Consider the following 6,618-nt stretch of genomic DNA (forward strand, 5'->3'; position numbering starts at 1 on the left):
AATAAGATAACATATCGCTTCTCAGGAAGTGGTCCATCCTAAGAGCCTGGTCATTCGAAGGCACGACCCGCTTTAGGAGATCGGTTGTGATGCCAGGAGATCTGCAGGCCCCACCTGGAGACTGGCAACCCAACAAGAAGAGTGGGAAGCAGGAAAAGGGGAGAGGCTATGGGGGCTTTCAGGAAAGAGGAAATGCTGGGAGAGGAGGCAATGAGAGGCCTCCCACAATTCCCTGCAGGTTCCTATTTGCAAATCAATATTTTTGCCCTACAAGAAGCGAGCCGGAGATCCTTCAGAGTTTGTGGCTGATCTGAATAACCCAAGGCTGACTTTGGAGATCTTGGCGGTTCATCGGGAAAAGGCTGGATCGTCCCAGATGTCCCTGACCACCACCCACCCACCCTAGAAGAGAGGCCGGTTTCCAGCAAGGAAACATCTTGCATTAGGAAAGGCCACCCGAAGGGTGCCAAGCTGCAGAAGTGGAGAAATGAACCCTCCAAAAACCGAAGGTTACTCTCCCAGAACAGCCAGAAGAAAACCTGCAGGCCTTTTGGGCACCATACCTGCCCCACAACGAAGCCAGGTGGATGGGCAGGATTGCAAGAAAATGCCCAAAGGGAGGCGGTTTTTGCAGGCGTTTTTGCACAGAGCATCAGGATGGGCGGAAGCAAGAAAGAGCCGCCGCCGCCCGTGCAGAGAGGCCGGGTTGCAGAGGGAAGGAGGAGAGGCTCCGCGCGGTCCCGGGGAGCACAAGAGGGGAAAGGGCTTTGCAAAACGGAGGCAGCCTGTTTAAGGGGGGGGGGATATCCTTGCTGCACTTTGGGGTCTGCGGGGGGGGGGTGAGCCCTGCAGGCCTGTTTGCAAGACCCCCCAATGCAAGACCCCCCAATGCAACTCCTCCTCCGGGCTGTTCCGCGCCCGAAACCAAGGAGATGCGTTTTGCAAAGGAAACCCCACTCCACGGCTCACCTCTGGCTCCAAAAATTTCATGCTCCGACTGGTCTCCTCTTCGCCGGAAAAAGCTCTAGCAAGTCACGTGGCCTTCTCTATCTATGCCCCTCTAGGAATGGAGACTCCTTTTCTCTCCCCCCCCCCTTAACCCTTAGACTAACTCTCTGCACGGGGCAAAAAAAGGGACCCCCTCCCCCCTGCTGGCTTCGCCCTTCCAGAGGCTGCATCGTTTTCCCCAAGGAGCCTCACTCCGCTTTAATTGCAAAGGGCAGCAAAGGGAAGACTGGATTCGAACTCTTCCCCATCCTAGCCGATGCTCATTCTGGTCTCCATGAGTCTAAGGAGGGGTCCTGAGGTTCAGGAGGAGAGGGAGTTAGGATGGAGCCGCTGGATGCAAAGGAGTCCCAGCTGCATGGGGGTCGGGGAAATGATGCTCTCTTCTGTTCCCTGAGAATCGTGTGGAGGATGCGGAGCAGCTTCTGGCCGGGCTCACTGGCTTGAGCCACGCAGAGCATTGAAGAAGAAGGGTGTTTTTTTTTAATATGCCGACTTTCTCTACCACTTGAGGAAGAATCAAACCGGCTTACAATCTCCTTCCCTTCCCCTCCCCTCAACAAACACCCTGTGAGGTAGGCAGGCCTGAGAGAGTGTGACTGGCCCGAGGTCACCCAGCTGGCTTCGTGTGTAGGAGTGGGGGAAACAAATCCAGGCCCCCAGATTAGCCTCCGCCACTCGTGGGGAATCGAACCCGGTTCTCCCGATCAGAGTCCACCACTCTTAACCACTGCACCGCACTGTCTCTCAGGCATCGGCTGTGCTGCTCCCTCCCAAGAGGGGACTTTGTTCTGGGTGATGTGGCTTGATTTTGGAAGAAGTGCACGGGTGGGGGAATGGGGCTTCAAGGTCTGGGCATCCAGTTCTCCTACCCTGCCCACAACCTTTCCTTGCCATGTTGTTCCAAGGGTACATCTGAAAGGCAGGTATAGGGGAAGCTCAGCAGGTCTCTGTATGGTCCGAGTCTGGCTGGCCACCCTCCTGAGAATGTGGTGAGAGCTCCCTTTGCAGTCACCATCCGTCCGCCGGCTGCAAGGAGAGAACCGGTTGTCCATCCGTCATTTCATTGTCTGGGGACAGTTAGAGCCTGTTTGCCAGTTTCCTTTTCAAGTTGGGGACAGAGCGAATGGCCCCACTTCACACATTCACATTCTCAAGGAGCTAGATGGCAGCCTCACACCCCGCCCCCCCTTCTACAGACCTGGGTCCATGGCTCAGTGGCAGAGCATCTGATTGGCAGGCAGAAGGTCCCAGGTTCAATACCCAGCATTTCCAATTCCGGGATCATTTTGAGATAGGTGATGGGAAAGCCATACGCCTGAGACTTCGAGTGGGAAATGGATAAAGTATTTGGCTGGCAGAAAATGGAAGATGTCACATGAGGCACATTCAGCTACTGAAAGAGTTTGTTGTGAAGTTCCTGGCTTCTCTGTTATTAGTAGGGTTGCCAACACTCCTGGAGCAGCTGGGAGTCTGCCGGAATTGATTTGGAAGACCCTATGGCACTGTGCAAACCAGGAGATCTGCCTCTGGCCCCTGGAGGAAATGGCTGTCTTTGGAGGGGGGACCCTGTGGCATCACATCCTTGCTTGGGTCCCTCCCCAAACCCCACCCACCCTAGGCTCCACCACCGAACCTCCGGGGATTCCCCACTCTGGACTTGGCACCACTGCTCCCACTTATACGAGTGGGACCTTGCTAGAGATTTCCCTCTGGGCTGACATTTCCAAGATAGAAGATGAAGAAGAGTTGGTTTTTTATATGCCGCCTTCTCTCTCGCTTAAGGAAGAATCAAACCAGCTTACAATCACCTTCTCCCCACAACAGATACCCTGTGAGGTAGGTGGGGCTGAAAGAGCACTATGAGCTGTGACTAGCCCAAGGTCACCCAGCTGGCTTCATGTCTAGGAGTGGGGAAACAAATCCGGTTCACCAGATTAGCATCTGCCACTGAAGTGGAGGAGTGGGGAATCAAACCCGGTTCTCTAGATCAGAGTCCACTGCTCCAAACCTCTACTCTTCCAAGCCCTGGGATCAAGCCTGGCAGGACAGAAGAAGAAGGTTGGGCCCATGGCTACTCAAGAGGGAGGGCTTTTCTAAAACTAATATAAGACCAAATACTCCAGGAGAGTAGGGACCAGTAATGGAGCTGGCCCCCTGAGAAGTTCCTGCGGCCTTGTGGTTGGGAACATATCCCCGGTTGAAAGTTCTTCCTTGTTTTTCAAGTGGACTTTAAAAAAAATGGTTGGTTATATCAGTTATGGTAGGAAGGGGGGAATGGAGGCTATCCTTGCAGGGAGACTCCCTTACAACACCAAGAATTCCCTGGAAAATGCCATGGTAACCAGTCCCCACCACTCAGGACCTCATGAGAACATCTAGACTGACCCGCTGAGAATGTAGTCTTACAGTGCAGTACTGCAGCAGTAGCAACATAGTCACCAACCTGGTAGCACTTGTGCAGTCTAGCACATGGGGAAGAGATGTCCCAGAGAAATTGATTCTACTAAGCGAAGCCAAAATTGTCTTTATAGAAAGGTTTATTGTGAAAGAGGGGGGCAAAACAGGGAAAAAGTGGTTGGATTCAAAAATCCTTTTTTTGCAGGGTCCATGGTGAAACCTTGGTGCGAAATAATGTAACCCAAGAATGTCAATCGTTCTTGGTGAAACTCACACTTGGATGCTTTAGCATAGAGGTGGTTGTCTCTGAGGTGTTGTAACACTTCCCTCACTAAAGCAACATGCTCGTCCATAGAGTTGGAATAGATAAGGATATCATCTAGATACACTACCATGCCTCGGTATAACAAGTCATGTAGGATCTCGTTAATCAATTGCATGAAGACCCCCGGAGCCCCCTGTAATCCGAATGGCATCACAAGAAACTCAAACATACCAAAACAGCTGGAAAAGGCTGTGAGGGGTTCGTCTCCGTCACGAATCCTGACTCGATAAGCTTCGACTAAGTCCAGTTTGGTGAAAATGCGCCCCTCCTTTAGTTGCCCTAGGATGTCCGAAATTAAAGGAATGGGGTAGGCATTGGTCTGAGTAACTGCATTGAGTTTCCGAAAATCGATGCATAAATCACCCGTTTTCTTGCGGACAAAGAAAGCGGGGGCTGAGTTAGGGGCGGAAGATGGCCATATGAACCTTCGAGCGACATTCTTGTCTAAAAAGTCCCGCAACACGGTACGTTCGGCAGCGCTCATGGGGTAAATTTTACTCTTTGGAAGCTTACTATCCCCCATCACTTCAATGGCGCAGTCCGTTCTGCAGTGGGGGGGTAGTGCATCGCATTTCTTTGCATCAAAAACGTCTGCAAAGTCCCGATATTCAACGGGTAGCGAAGGAGGAGGGGGTGTGTGTCAGAGACTAATGCCGAGGCTGTCGGAAGGACAACAGCGACTTCATGGCGGTGTTGGGCGCAGTCAGGATCAGAAAACGTAATAGTATCAGCTTTCCAGTCTATAGAAGGGCTGTGCCCCTTGAGCCAGTTTATTCCCAAAATGACTTCATACCTGATAGGGGCTATGGTAAAGTCAATTTGTTCCCAATGAGTGCCAATACCCATCGCCACCCCGCGTGTGCGACGGTCAACTGGGCCTCCCCTAAAGCTACTGCCATCCATTTGAGCAAATTGGATGGGATCGGGCAGTGTCTCTGATTTGACCTTGAGTGCATTGAAAGTGGCCTCATTGATTAGGGAGCGCCCACAGCTGGAGTCTATGAGTGCTTTGACATGCACCTGGGGGCCTCTTTTGTAATGTTGTAACACCACGTCCACATATACGGTATTTTCAACTTCACTCACCATAACAGGAGCCTTGGGTTTCGCAGGAGAAGCTGCAGGGGTCTGCGGTGTCGCTCCGCTCACTGCAGACCCTGCCCGTTTTTTGACAGATCGAGAGGAGATTCCAAATTGAGCGCAGGGGGATTCCAGGTGTGATCCTCATCTGAAGAAGGAGAACTGTCCCCCAATGGGGCACTTGTAATTGGAGACCCAGGTGGGTCGGTAGACATAGGGTCACTGGGAGTTTCTCTGACGTGAAGTGAGAGGGTGCGTGTCGTCCCGGAGCAGCGCTATGGGTGGCCCCGGTGCCTCTGCGTTGTGGTCACCCCCGGGTCCGGGGCGGTCCGTCTGGTCGGGGAGGAAGTGTGAGGTCCTGACGGCACGGACAGGCAGATGCAAAGTGGCCCATATTGCCGCAAACGAGACAGGCTCCCCTCTGGAACCAGGATTCGCGGTCTTGCGCGGGCTGCGTTGGTCTCCACGGGGCGGGGGCTGCAACTTTAGGAGGAGGTTTTTGATGACTGCTCCCCTCTCGGGTCCGGCGTCGGACCAGAGATATAAACTGACGGCGGCTTTCCCCCTCCTCTGCCAGTAAAACCCAATCTTCCAGGGTGTCGGGGTCCCGTTGCATGTATGCCCAGTTCAAAATGTCAGGGTGTGGAGCTTCCCCGGAAATAGTGTATTCGGGTGGCTTCAGGCCAATCCACAATTTTACTGGCAAGTCGTTGGAACTCATCTGCGAAGTCTCAAACAGGAGTAGAGCCTTGCCGGAGTTGCAGGAGTTCGGCTTTGGCCCTTTTTCCCAAGAAGGGGTCCTTGAACCGCCTCCCCAGGGCAAACATAAAATTGTTGAGAGAGCATATCGATCAGGCCCGAGTGTCAAACTGGAGGACCATCCAGTCGGCCGCTTTCCCCGTCAACAGAGAGGCAACAAATCGAACTCGGCTGTCCTCAATGGGGAAGTACTGTCTTGTTCCCTCATATAACTGTCCACATGATGTAGGAAACAGGGTAAAGCATCAACCGAGCCATCATAAGTTATCTTAAGACACGGTTGTTTCCACTAAATAGGGGGTGCTGGGGACGGTAGAACTGGTGCCCCTGGGAGTGGCAATGCGGGCGCCCCAGGAGGCGGTAACGCTGGAGCTCCTGGGGGCGGTAAGACCGGCGGAGCTTGTGGTTGTGGAGCCGGCTGAGGTTGTGGAGTTGGCTGAAGTGGTTGGGTGGGAGCCGGTGCAGCTGGGGTGGTTTGGGCGCAGTGCAAGCGTTCATTCTCGTGGAGTAGTTGCTCCATTTGGTCTTGTAGCCGAGCTACTCGGTCAGTTAAGTCCCGGTTTTGGCTCCGCAAAAGGTGCATGTCATCACCGACTCTTCCCGTGCGTCTGGATCGGCTGACCCGTAGGTCGGTAGCCCAGTGGGATCCGTCACCATACAGGTCTTCCTCGTCAGAGTAGTCCGATTCTGGCAGATGTTCCGCAAGGCGCCGTGCACGTTGCGTGGTGCGAGACGGGGCAAAACCCGGGGAAAATGTGGACCCAAAGGAGAATCCAAATCCTACAGTGTCTTTAGGACGCACGACCGTGTCTACCCGCACTCGATTGGCGGCCAATTGTTGCTCCTTCTCCTTGTCGGCCTGAGCCTTGGCCGCCGCCGCATCTGCTGCTCGCAACTGTTCCTCGGCCTTCTTTTGGTATGTGAGTGCCTGGTCGGCTTCGAGCTTCAAGGCGGCGGTCGTGGTGACGATCGGAAGGGCTTCTTGCTCTAAGAGAGTGAGGAGTGGGGCAGAGTCCCCACCAAGCAGAGGTTGAACCTGGACAGCTAGA

The sequence above is a fragment of the Euleptes europaea genome, chromosome 1, assembly GCF_029931775.1.
Source record: "Euleptes europaea isolate rEulEur1 chromosome 1, rEulEur1.hap1, whole genome shotgun sequence".
In the NCBI taxonomy this organism is placed as follows: domain Eukaryota; kingdom Metazoa; phylum Chordata; class Lepidosauria; order Squamata; family Sphaerodactylidae; genus Euleptes; species Euleptes europaea.